Below are 13,111 nucleotides of genomic sequence, written 5' to 3'. Positions count from 1 at the left end.
TTCTACTGGTGACACTTCCTACAGTTTTCTATATGATATACTCTGTTTTGCATTTCCAGTACTTCTGATTGGTATTTTTTCATTATTTCTATTTCCTTACTCAAGTCTTATATTAACCTCCTTATTTCATTAATTATGTTTACTGTGTTCTCTTTGGATTCCTTCAGGAGTTTGTTTTGTTGTTTGATTCCTTTTAACATAGATACAATCATTATTTTGAATTCTTTGTCAGGCATTTCATCTAAATCATTCTCACTGGATGTCATTTCTGATGGATTTATATATTTTGCTGGAATTATATTGTCTGGATTTTTTTGTGTTTCTTATATTATAATGTAGAGGATTTTGGGCATCTTGAGTTAATTTGATACTTGAGTTTTCTAATTATCTTCAGTATTATTAGATATGTAAATCTGACATTATATATCTTCAGGGTAGGAGCTAAAGTTGTCAGGTGTAGCTCTTTTATTACTTCCAAAGTAACCAAATAAGTGACCCTAAGTGTTGATTTTGTCTTATGCAAGTATTCTAGAATGCTGGGTGAATCAAAATACAGGCAAATTCTAAAATCCAACTGAGCAATATACACAATCAAAACAGTATAGAGTATTTATGCAAGACTGGGGATTAAAATAGATAATCTAACAAAGCCAACGTCCCCAAGGGGGTGCGTTGCCCCACACCCTTAATCCTGTCAACTGGGAGGCTGAGATTTCTGGTCAGTAATATGTTTCCAGGTCAGCCTGGGGCTGAGTGAGACCCTGCCCTCAAGAATGACAGAAGAATTTCTTCTCTTTTTCAGGTGGACACAGATCCTGTGGAGAGAATCAGACCATCACACCTCACCAGGACCCCAGATGAAGCCAGAGAGTAATTGGGGAAATGAGCACGAGTGCTGCTTTCTTGGTGAACCTGGTACCAACACAAGGGTGAAGGAGATAGACACAGAGAACACTCAACTCCTACCAAACCAGATATCCAGAGACACAGAGACTCCCAAGACGTCATCACTGAAATAGACCTAAAATGAACCCAACATGGCTCAGGGAAATTCATGGAAGAGGGGGTGGAAAGATTGTTATAGCCACATGTTGGGACATTATGCACAGAGACATTGTCTCTTACCCATAACTGATGGCTAACCCTACAATACACAACCCACATTCCCCAATGAGGACGGTCACTATGGAGCAGGGAGGATAGGGAAGAGGCTAACAATGGTACCAATATGGCTGTATATACACTGTGTACATAACTAATAAAAATCTCTGATAAGATTACACACAATAATATGTTATAGGTCAAAGCAAATAACAACAAATAAATAAAGACCTAACAAATTTAACAAAGTTTGCTAAGATTATTTTTTAACACATGTAGTCTTTATTGTACATATTACATTGGAAAGCAAATAAATTTCATTTTCTATGAACCTTCTGCAACATTGTATCTGTCAGGTTTTATCTTAAACATGCATTTTTTTATATTCTGGCATAAGTAATTATTTTAAAAACAAAATTAGTCTTTCTAAAGAAAAGCAACTTGTGTCAATTCAGGTACACATTTGTACTTCAGTTATTGTTTTAATTTCAACATAACTCACTCATGCAATGGATAACTTTATAACAACATGTAATTCTCTGAGAAAGTTTGGATGAAAAAGAATGTAAATTATTTCAAAATGTCTAAGAATATGTGTGCACACAACCCAGGTTTCTTCCATCACAGACCTTAGTGTGCAACTTCTCAAAGTGGACATGCTCAAACCCAAATATTTAATCTATTTTTAGCATCATTAATAATTACAATGAACACCAAGAATTCTACTGAGGAGGGCCATCAGGGAACTGGAGACCAGGGGAGAAGGGATACAAGAATATACATACATACATACATACATACATACATACATACATACATACGTATGTAGAAGATATTCAGTGGAGGGAGGATTTGGGAGGGGGAAATGGGAGGGTGGTGGTAGTTGAATATGTACTTGGTGTACTGTTAATATTTATGAAACTTGCAAATAAGAATATAAAATAGGGGGCTGGAGAGATGGCTTAGCAGCTAAGCTCTTGCCTGTAAAGCCTAAGGACCCTGGTTCAAGGCTTGATTCCCCAGGACCCATGTAAGCCAGATGCACAAGGTGGTGCATGCATCTGGAGTTCATTTGTAGTCGCTAGAGGCCCTGGCATGCCCATCCCCCTTTCCTCTCTCCCTCCCTCTCTCTTTCTCTCCTGTTCTCAAAAAAAAATAAAAATTTTAAAAATGTATAAAAATAACAGAAAAAAAAGACAGACACTATTAATCAGGAAACATTAAAAGCAATAAAAATCAACCCCAAAATGTGGCTTATTTAAGAATAGTAAAGCTGACCAAGAGCACATCAATAAAATCTAACATAACCTGCCCTGGCATGAAAACTGTGATTAGCACTTCCACTGCAGGCCTATATACCTGGATTGGGAGCAGGTATTGTCTCAGTGTAAGTAGTCCCCTGTAACCTTTTTTGAATGGCTTCTAGTCTCACCTATGCTAAAGGCCTGGCTGGGTCTTTGTTGTGCTATGGAATTGACTACGTTCCTTGGGTCATTTGATCTCCTGTTTTGATCAGCTATGCTTGATGTTGTGTGCTGAGGAGTGGTCAAGAACTCTTAGAGTTCTCCCATGGTTTCTGGCACTGATGGTTGGGGGAAGGGAGGCTTGGAAAGTGCCTGAATTTGTTAGAGATGCTCAGCTGGTCCCTGTTGTCATCTCCTTCAGAAGATGCTCAGTTGGTCCTTGCTATCTTCTACTTCAGGTTTTTTGATCTTACAGTGAGGCTGGTCTAAGTGGAAAATCCCTTCACCATGAATCTGCTCCTGCTGGCTCAGACAGGGCTGGGGATGCATGTAGCTCTTCCTAGTGGAACAGGACCACCAGCACTATGGCTGGAGCCAATTGTGGCTGGTCGTGTGGCTGCTAAAAGCTCTGAGTCTCTCGTGCCTCTTTGTGTGGTTGATAATTCCTTTTACACCTGTACTTTTCAGTAAACACTTGCACGTGAATACTGTGGTGGTTTGTATCAGAAGTCCCCATAAATTCGTGTGTACTTGTACTGAATGCTTGGTCCAAATTAATGGAATTTTAGAAGGTGGAACCTTACTAGAGGAGGGGAGTTTGTTGGGGACAGACTTATGGATATTATAGCCAGCTTCCCTGTGCTGGAAATTATCTCACTCTCCTGCTTCTGCTTTCCACCTGCTGTGGCAGAGGTGACATCTAGATTCTCATAATTCCATGCTTTCCCCCTGCCAGTCATGGAGCTTCCTCTCAAGACTATAGCTAAAATAAAAAATAAATAAAAATATTTTATCATCTGCTTTTGGTAGAATACTTTGTCCCAACAACAAAGTAACTAAAATAAGTATGCATAGCAGATTTATTTATAATTATACAACCTTAGAACTATACAAATTTCAATTAGCTTGAGTGAATAAAAACATATGGTATAGCCATACAGTAGAATACAACTGAGATTCAAAAAAAAGGACTGAATGCTATTTTATTGATGCACAAGCAAGCTTGGATTCACTTTAGCAGTATATGTTAGCATAAATGAAAGTGTTATGTAAGTGAAATCATATACCATGTACTCTGTTGTCTGTATTCTTTCATTCACTATATTTATATTCAAACTATCCCAGTCCAAACTGTTGCTAGTATATACCATAAAATCTGAGGGTTATTCCCTTCCTTCCTTTCTCTTTCACATCATTTCTTTTCTTTTTTTTTCCTTTTTTTTTCGAGGTGGGGTCTCACTCTGGTCCAGGCTGACCTGGAATTCACTATGTAGTCTCAAGGTGGCCTTGAACTCATGGCGATCCTCCTACCTTGGCTTCCCAAGGGCTGGGATTAAAGGTGTGCACCACCACACCCAGCAGATCATTTCTTTTTTTAATATCTGTGCCTTCTAAATTTTGATGATGAATAAACATTATTTCTACAATATAGACAATCAACAGATAAAACTTGACAGTAGGTATCATATGTAACATACCATTAAAACTACTGAGGCCAATTGACTTCAAATTTATGCTTTGGAGCCCTGGCCACACGACCATTTCATAAAGGCTTCTCAGGAAACTAGGAAAGGCATGACTATAATCTTTGTTTTAGTCTAAGTTGAGCAGCTGTTTTCATTTAAGGAATAATTGAAGACATCAGGGATGTTCTTTCCTCGGGTTTGAAGCAGTTATTGAAGACTTTATGAAGATATAAGTTAGTAGGAAGGATGTGCCTTGACTAAGCAATAATAATAGGCTATGTTTCCCTCTGTAGCATACATTTTCCCTATACCATTACTACTCAATTCTTCACTAAAGTAAGAGCCATCCACTGCAAAGACCCAGCTAAATTCTAGGACAATTTCACTCCTGTTAGGAATCCAAAGGACTCCATAACAATGGCAACACTAAAGGGAGTAAACTTTATTTCCCTTTCTAGTCTCTACCTGGTTCTCTCTCCTATCTTGGATATGCTTCCCTAATATTTCCTCCTCGTGCTGTCACAAAAATGTCCAGACATGTGGAAAGGATCACCTTGAGCCATCACTTTCATGTGAAATTATTAGAAGAGCCATTTTTATCTTTTTTTTTTGTTTTCTTTTTCTTTCTTTCTTTTTTTTTTTTTTTTTTCTGAGGTAGGGTCTCACTCTAGCCCAGGCTGACCTGGAATTCACTATGGAGTCTCAGGGTGGCCTCGAACTCACGGCAATCCTCCTACCTCTGCCTCCCGAGTGCTGGGATTAAAGGCGTGCACCACCACGCCTGGCTAGAAGAGCCTTTTGAATGTTAAAAATATCTTCGACTGCTTTTGTATCAGTTACTTTCTCAGTAGTAGGATTTAATACCTGACCAGAAGCTGCTTCAGTAAGGAGTTTGTTTTAGACTTAGAGTTGAGGGAATCTTATCATAGCATGGAAGGCATCACAGGAGCAGACAGATGGTCTCCAATTTTCATATCAGTAGGGATGTAGTAAAGAGCAATGAATGCTGAATGCTCAACTAGCTTTCTCCTTTTTTAAAAAAGTTTTATGTATTTATTACTAGAGACAGAGAGAGGAAGAGCAAGAGAGAGAGAGAATGGGCACATCAAGGCCTCCAGCCACTCTAAACGAACTCCAGATGCATGTACCACCATGTGCATCTGGCTTACGTGAGACCTGGAGAATTGAACCTGGGTCCTTAGGCTTCATGGGCAAGTGCCTGAACTATAAAGCCATCTCTCCAGCCCAGCTTTCTCCTTTTTATACAGTCTAGGTTCCCAGGCCATGGGATGGTACATCCCACTATTAGGGTGAGTCCACCCCACCTCAACTAATCTAATCTAGAAAATCCCTCACAAATATGACCAGAGATTTGTTTTCATTGGTGATTCTAAATCCTGTCAAGTTGACTACCAGATATTAACCACCACAGCCTTCTAATGGCTTTCTTTTTGTCTAAGGTTTCCTCCAGCCCTTGAGTCTACTGTAGTCAACTCATATAACCTTTTTGGGATTAACCAGTGGGACCTAAGAAGGGTGTGTGGTGTCAACTGTTGCTAAAGTATGCATGAGGCAACGAACTGGCTTTACATAGACTCTGACCAAAGCCCTGACCCAACATGTGCTACCTTAACCATAAGGACATGCACTGATGTGCAGTAGCTCCTTGATCCTTATAATACTAGCTTAATACTGAACAATGTACCTTTGATCACATTGAAATTTAAGTGTCTTGTTACGTTCATGTTTTGAAGACATTTGAAAATGAATGACAGATCAAAGCTTGCCAAGGAATGCAAATACTGCTGGTTCATTTTGGGCTCATGGCCAAGTAAAAGGTTTTCTTTTGTTATAAATGTTATTCGCACATAAAGAATCAGGATTCAACCACAACAAACAAACAACAACAAAAAAAAAAAAAAAAACAGAAGCCAGGCATTGTGGAATACACCATAAATTCTAGGACTCTGGAAGCAGAGGTAGGAGGATTGCTGAGTTCAAGAACAGCCTGGGAGAGAGTAACATCCTATCTCAGAAAAAAAATGATTAGAATTAATTTTCATATTTTAAAGCCAGACTTTTCTGTTTGTATTTTACCCTTTCCCTCTTTCCTTTCCCCCTTACTTCCCCCCTAAACTTAACCATCTTTCTGCTTTCATACAACATTTTTCATTATTTCCTTTCCCCCCTTTCTCGTCACCTGTTTTTCCTCTCTTGTGGTCTCCAATCTCCACTTATAGCCCATACTCAGTCACATATCCAAATAGTTAGACACACAAATATCAAAAGTTAGGCTCCACATATGAGAGGATATGTGGCTTTTGTCTTTCAGGGCTTAGATTACTTCTCTTAGTGTATTATTACATCTACCTATTTTTTTTATTTATTTATTTGAGAGCAACAGACACAGAGAGAAAGACAGATAGAGGGAGAGGGAGAGAATGGCCGCGCCAGGGCTTCCAGCCTCTGCAAACGAACTCCAGACGCGTGCGCCCCCTTGTGCATCTGGCTAACGTGGGACCTGGGGAACCGAGCCTCGAACCGGGGTCCTTAGGCTTCACAGGCAAGCACTTAACCGCTAAGCCATCTCTCCAGCCCTCACCTACCTATTTTTAATCTTTCCATTTTCCTGCACGTTTCATAATTCCATTTTTCATTACAACTAAGGAAAACCCCATTGTGTATATGTAGTACATTTTCATTATCCAGTTATCAGTTGATGGACATTGAGGTTGATTCCATTTTCTAGCTACTGTGAATAGAGCAGCAGTGAAGATGGATGTGTAAGTATCTCTGGGCATATTCCCAAAAGACTGTCTATCCTACCACAGAGACACATGTATATCCAAGGTTTTCTTGAGTGGCAGCCAGGAAGCAGTAAATTAGGGACCGAGCAGTATTTAGCCATAGAGGAATTATCTCTATACAACATCATACTTTACATTTAACATTACAGTTTAATGGTCATTGATGATTCAGCTTTCCAATGACATATAGAGCATTTTCATCTGCTTCATCCTAGGTTCGACTTATAATGAGGAATTATTGGTCTAATGCAGCCTGCTATTGGCAAAGAATAATATGCTCTGGATGATTTGAAAAGCATAACCACAAGCTAAGTAACAGATTTATGATTTAATCACAAAAATTGTACTTCTTTTTCATATCTGAGAAAAAGAATCCTGCTCCTATCACAAGTTTAAGCATTGCCTACAAGATCAAGAAAGCATCTATTGGGCCAGGCATGGTGGTGCATGCCTTTAATCCCAGCACTCAGGAGGCAGAACTAGGAGGAACGCCACGAGTTCAAGGCCACCCTGAGACTACATACTGAATTCCAGGTCAGCCTGGGCTACAGTGAGAACCCACTTCAAAAAACAAACAAACAAACAAAAAAAACCACACGCATCTATTGAATGCATTAATATTTCTCAGTTGAGAAGAGATTGATGGGTTAAAGTAAAGCTAGCTTGTCCAAAAACATAGTGTCTGCTTTTGCAGCTGCTTATTACCTTCCTAAGTTAATATTTCCCAGTCTTTCATTTCACTAGACATGTGGTCACAATTTTAGATTGCATTGAGGTAAAGTGATAGGACTAGATGGATACTGATACAAAGCCTGCTTATTTGTTTTTTTTTGTTTGTTTGTTTGTTTTGCTTTTGCTTTTTGAGGCAGGGTTTCCCTCTAGTCCAGGATGACCTGGAATTCACGATGTAGTCCTAGGGTGGCTTTGAATTCACAGCAATCCTTCTACCTTTGCCTCCTGAATGCTGGGATTAAAGGCATGTGCCACCACACCCAGCCAAAGCCTGTTTTTAAATAAAATTTCATTGGAGTACAGCCACCATGTACTCACATATTGCTTGTGATGGCTTTGTGAAGAATTTAGACATTTCCATGGAGACTTTATAAGGTAAAAAGCCAAAAATATATTTTATCTGGTCCTTCATAGAAAATTTTGCTGAACCTGTTTTAAAGAGAAGTTTGGGTGCTGGAGAAATGGTTTAGAGGCTAAGGCATTTGCCCACAAATCCAAAGGACCCAGGTCCAATTCCCCAGGACCCACATAAGCCACAAGCACAAGGGGGTGCACACATATGGTGTTCATTTGCAGTGGCTGTAGGACCTGGTGTGCCCATTATTTCTCTCCCTATTTCTGTCTCTCTCAAATAAATAAACATACATAAAATATTTTTTTAGAAAACAGAAGCTTAGAGGGCTGAGGAGATAGTTATGTGGGTAAAGTGCTTACCATACAAGCATGAGGAATTGAGTTCCATCTCCAGAACCCATATTAAAAAAAAAAAAAAAAAGCTGGGCATGGTAGCATGTCCTTAACACATATACACCCACACAGAAGTTTCAGGAAGACTTTCAATATCATGGAAAAATAGCTAAAGTTCAAGTAAGTGTGGGGTTCTTTCAAGGGGTTGAACAAGGAAATCTCTGGAGGACATTAATATTAAGGTCAATGAGCCTGTATGAACCTTCCTGCTTTCCTGTGGCCTTGCAAGATGCATGTTGTCCTCAAGTCTTTGTGAAGAAGACCAGGAGTAGTGATGCCAAGCTTGTGGGGAAAAACAGGTTGGACTAATTTGTATTAGCAAAGGTAGGGAGCTGCCCTTCAGAAGACAACCCCACAGAAAATATAACAGAGTTAGGGAGCAGAGGGTTTGGGGGAAGAGTTTGAAGAATATGTTAGAGGTGGGGGCTGGGAGCTGACACCCTGTGATGACTGGCACTGCCGAGGTGGGTGATTCTGGTGATTTTTAGAAACGTGGCTGTCTGGCATGAATCATATCCCTTTTAGTACCAGAGGCTTCTGCAGATTTGCGTACATTTCCCATGCCCTTTTTGGGACATCATTTTTTTGCAATGCTATTTAGTACCAGGATGAACCACAGTGGCAGCTGGAAAAAATTTAGGTCATCAGGTGAAAATACCTACAAGACAGCTCTCTCTGACAACATCAAAGCAGTCGGAAAAAATAAAGAGGTGAGGTAGGATGCTAAAGGCTTACAGAAGAGAACCTGATAACTTTGGATCCATTTTAGCAATTCATTTTAAAAAATATTTTATTTATTTATTTGAGAAAGAGAAATAGGCAGATAGGAAGAGAGAGAGAGAGAGAAGGAGCATGCCAGGGCCTCCAGACACATGCACTACCTTGTGTATCTGGCTTTCATGGGTCCTGGGGAAACAAATCTGGGTCCAGAGGCTTCTCAGGCAACCACCCTAACCACTAAGCCTTCTCTGCAGCACCAGTTTTCCCAATTCTTAAGTGGCTCTGATGAGACCTGTACAAAGGAATATCTTCTGACTACCTGATCACTCAAAGAGCCCAAGAACACAGACAGTGTTCATTCCCACTTCATGTGAGTGATAGCACACTCAAGTGATTGCCAAAGCCACCAGTATCACCAAATTCTGCATAATCCCCTGAAAGGACTCAGAATGTCATCACCCAGAATCTGAAACTTTAAAAGATGGGAGGCCAAAAAAAAAAAAAAAAAAACTAGGAGGAATACAAAATCATGCTGCGCAAGAAGCCTTTCTGAATTAGTAAACACTGCACTTATTCTCTGGCTGATCTATTCTCCATAAAGGAGAAAAATGGTTTAAGAGCCCACATTCCTCAAATGCTTGCATTGATCAGGTGACCATGGAAATCACCTGGGCCCAAGTTAAGTCAAAGTGCTATGTGGCCTTAGATCAAAGGTCAAACCAAAGATAAGAGACAAGGAAATCAGTATCCCAGCATTGCTGACCATACATCATGAGCTGATGTTTATCTCCAGTTTAGAAACTAATACTCATCACTACCACTCATTATAATCCTAAAATTATATGCACCAAACACATGTGCACCAAATTTTATACGGCAAACTCTACTATACCATAAAACAGAAATAAATTTTAACATAATAATATTAGGAGACTTTAAGACCTCACTATTATCAATACAGAGAGATAACGTACACAGAAAATAGAGAAACAATGGAGCTAAACATAAAATAGCTACAGAACATTCCACCCTAACTCTACAAACATACACATTCTTAGACACTCATGAAACTGTCTCTGAAATAGACCATGTATTGGGATGTAAAGCAAGTCTCTACAAACTCAGGAACATTGAAATAACTCCCTACATTATATCAGACCATAAATGCAGTAAAGCTAGAAATTAAAAAAAAAAAAAAAAAAAAAAAAACAAGAGAAACAACAGAAAATGCAACAACTCCTGGAGACTCAATGAATGGGTCATTGAAGAAATCAAAAGGGAAACCTAAATAATTTCTAGAAGTGATAATGAAAAATACAACATACTAAAATGTATGGGACACAATGAAGGCAAACCTAAGAGAAAAGTTCATAGCACTAAATGCCTACATTAAAAAAATAGAGAGATCTCAAGTTAATAACTTAACCACACATCACATCACAATCAGAGCAGAAATCAATAAATAAAAATGAACAAATCAATTTAAAAATTGATAAAATTAAGAAAGAGCTGGTTCTATGAAAAAATAAACATGATTGATAAACCCTTTGCTAAATTTATCAAAAGAAAAAAAGACTCAAATCAACAAGATTAGAAATTAAAAATGAGAGGTTACAACAGGTACCAATTAAATTATGAGAATCATTAGGACATATTTAAAAATCTGTATTGCACAAAACTGGACAATCTGGAAGAAATGGATGAATTCCTTAAGTCACACTACATATCAAAACTAAACCCAGAAGATAAATTACCTGGCTAGAGCTATGACAACATGTGACATTGAAAACATAACTAAAAACCTCCCAACAAAATAGTCCAGGCCCAGGATTTATTAACAGCCAATTTCTACCAAAACTTCATTGAAGAACTAAAACCAATTTTTCTGAACTTATTTTATGCAATTGAAAGGAGGGAATGAAGCAAACATTACCAAAACCAGACAGAGACACAAAAAATTAAAATTATAGGCCAATATCCCTGATGAACTCAGACACAAATATTCTTTTTAAAAAAAAAATTTGAGAGATAGAATGGGTGCTCCATTGCCTCAGCCACTGCAATCAAACTCCAGACACTTGAGCTACCTAGTTTATGTGTGACCTTGCACTTGCCTCACCTTTGTGCCTGTGGTTTATGTGGGATCTGGAGAGAGATTGAGCCTGGATCCTTATGCTTCACAGGCAAGTGCCATAACTGCTAAGCCATTTCTCCAACCCTAAACACAAATAGTCTTAATAAAATTCTTTTCAACTGAATCCAAGAACACATCAAAAGTATCATCCATCTCAGTCAAGTAGGTTTCATCCCAGAATGTGGGGCTGGCTCAACATATGGAAATTGATAAACATAATATATCATACAAATAGACCCAAAGACAGGAATCACATGATCTTTTAAATAGATTCAGCAAAGACTATTGTATAGATAATTAAACTATCAACAGAATAGACAACCTACAGAATGGGAGAAAATCTTTGCATGAAATCTTATACATTGGAGAAAGATTTAATATCTATAATTTACAAATAACTCAGAAAACTAGACAATAAAAAATCAAGCAATACACTCAAAAAATGGGGCAAAGAAATAAATAGAAAGTTCTCAAAGGAAGAAATGTAATGTCCCATAAACTCCTAAAACAATGTTCAACATCGTAAACCATCAGGGAAATGCAAATTAAAATGACTTGAAGATTGTTTTGATGATTGCCGCTCTGATTGGAATTTGGAATAAACCACAATCAAATGACAATGAGTGCTGGGAATGAGGAACCCTCATCTAAGTTTGATGGGAGTGCAAATCTGTGCAGCCACTGTGGAACTTAGTATGGAGGTTCCTCAAAAAGCTGAACAAACAGCACCAGGGTGAAGGAGACAGATGCTGAGGATACTCAACACATACCAAAGCAAAATCCAGAGGCTCCTACGAGCCCATCACTGAAGTAAACTTAAAACTCATCCAACAAGGCTTAGGGAATTTTGCAGAAAAGGCAACAGAACGATTAGAAGAGCCACAGGTTTATGCCCAGAAGCACTGTCTCCTCCACCCCGCAATAACTGACTGCCACTCTCACAATTTATAACCCACAACCCCATGGGTAATACCAGCAACCTCACTGAGGAGGGGCCCCTGCAGAGTGGGGACAGGGAGGAGGGAAAAGATGGTACCAACACATAATGTATCCATTCAAATTATGTTCTTAGTTTTTAAACAAAGAACTGAAAATACTGGGCTGGAGATATTGCTTAGCAGTTAAGGAACTTGCCAGCAAAGCCAAAGGACCCAGGTTTAATTCTCCAGTACCCCTGTAAGGCCAGATGCACAAAGTGGAACTTGAATCTGGAGTTTGTTTTCAGTGGCTAGAGGCCCTGTTTTGCCCATATTCATTCATTCATTCATTCTCTCTCTCTCTCTCTCTCTCTCTCTCTCTCTCTCTCTCTCTCTCTCTCTCTCTCTCTCTCTCTCACACACACACACACACACACACACAACTATCTTCTTCTTTCTCTCTGCCTCTTTATATCTTTCAGTAAATAAATAAATAAATAATATTTTTAAAGCTGAAACTACATCTACCATCTGATGCAGCTATACCACTCCTGGGCATATAGCCAAAAGACTCTTTACTTGCTCAGTCATGTTTGTTGCTGCTCTATTCACAATAGCTAGGAATCAGCCCAGATGCCCATCAATGATGAATGGTAATGAAGGTGTGATGTATACACACAATGCAATTCTCCTCAGCCATAAGGAAAAATGAAATAGTAAAATTTGCAGGAAAATGAATGGACCTGGAAAACATACTATGCCAGGTCACAGATGCTCAGAAAGACAACTACTGCATGTTGTCTCTTATATGCAGTTCTTAACTTGGAACAGCTGGAGTTGATTGTAGGTTGTAGTAAGCACTGGAAGTATTGACATGGAATTATAATGATGCTAGAATTGAGTAGAAGTAGGGAGGGATGAGAGGAGGGATTACTTGACAGACAAGGTGAGGGACAAAATACAGAGGAGTAGAAGGGTCTTGGGAAAGATAGGGGTCAGGGAGGATGGGGAGGGTATTACACAA

Source organism: Jaculus jaculus, chromosome X, assembly GCF_020740685.1.
Source record: "Jaculus jaculus isolate mJacJac1 chromosome X, mJacJac1.mat.Y.cur, whole genome shotgun sequence".
Lineage (NCBI taxonomy): Eukaryota > Metazoa > Chordata > Mammalia > Rodentia > Dipodidae > Jaculus > Jaculus jaculus.
Note: the sequence above shows the minus strand (reverse complement) of the source record.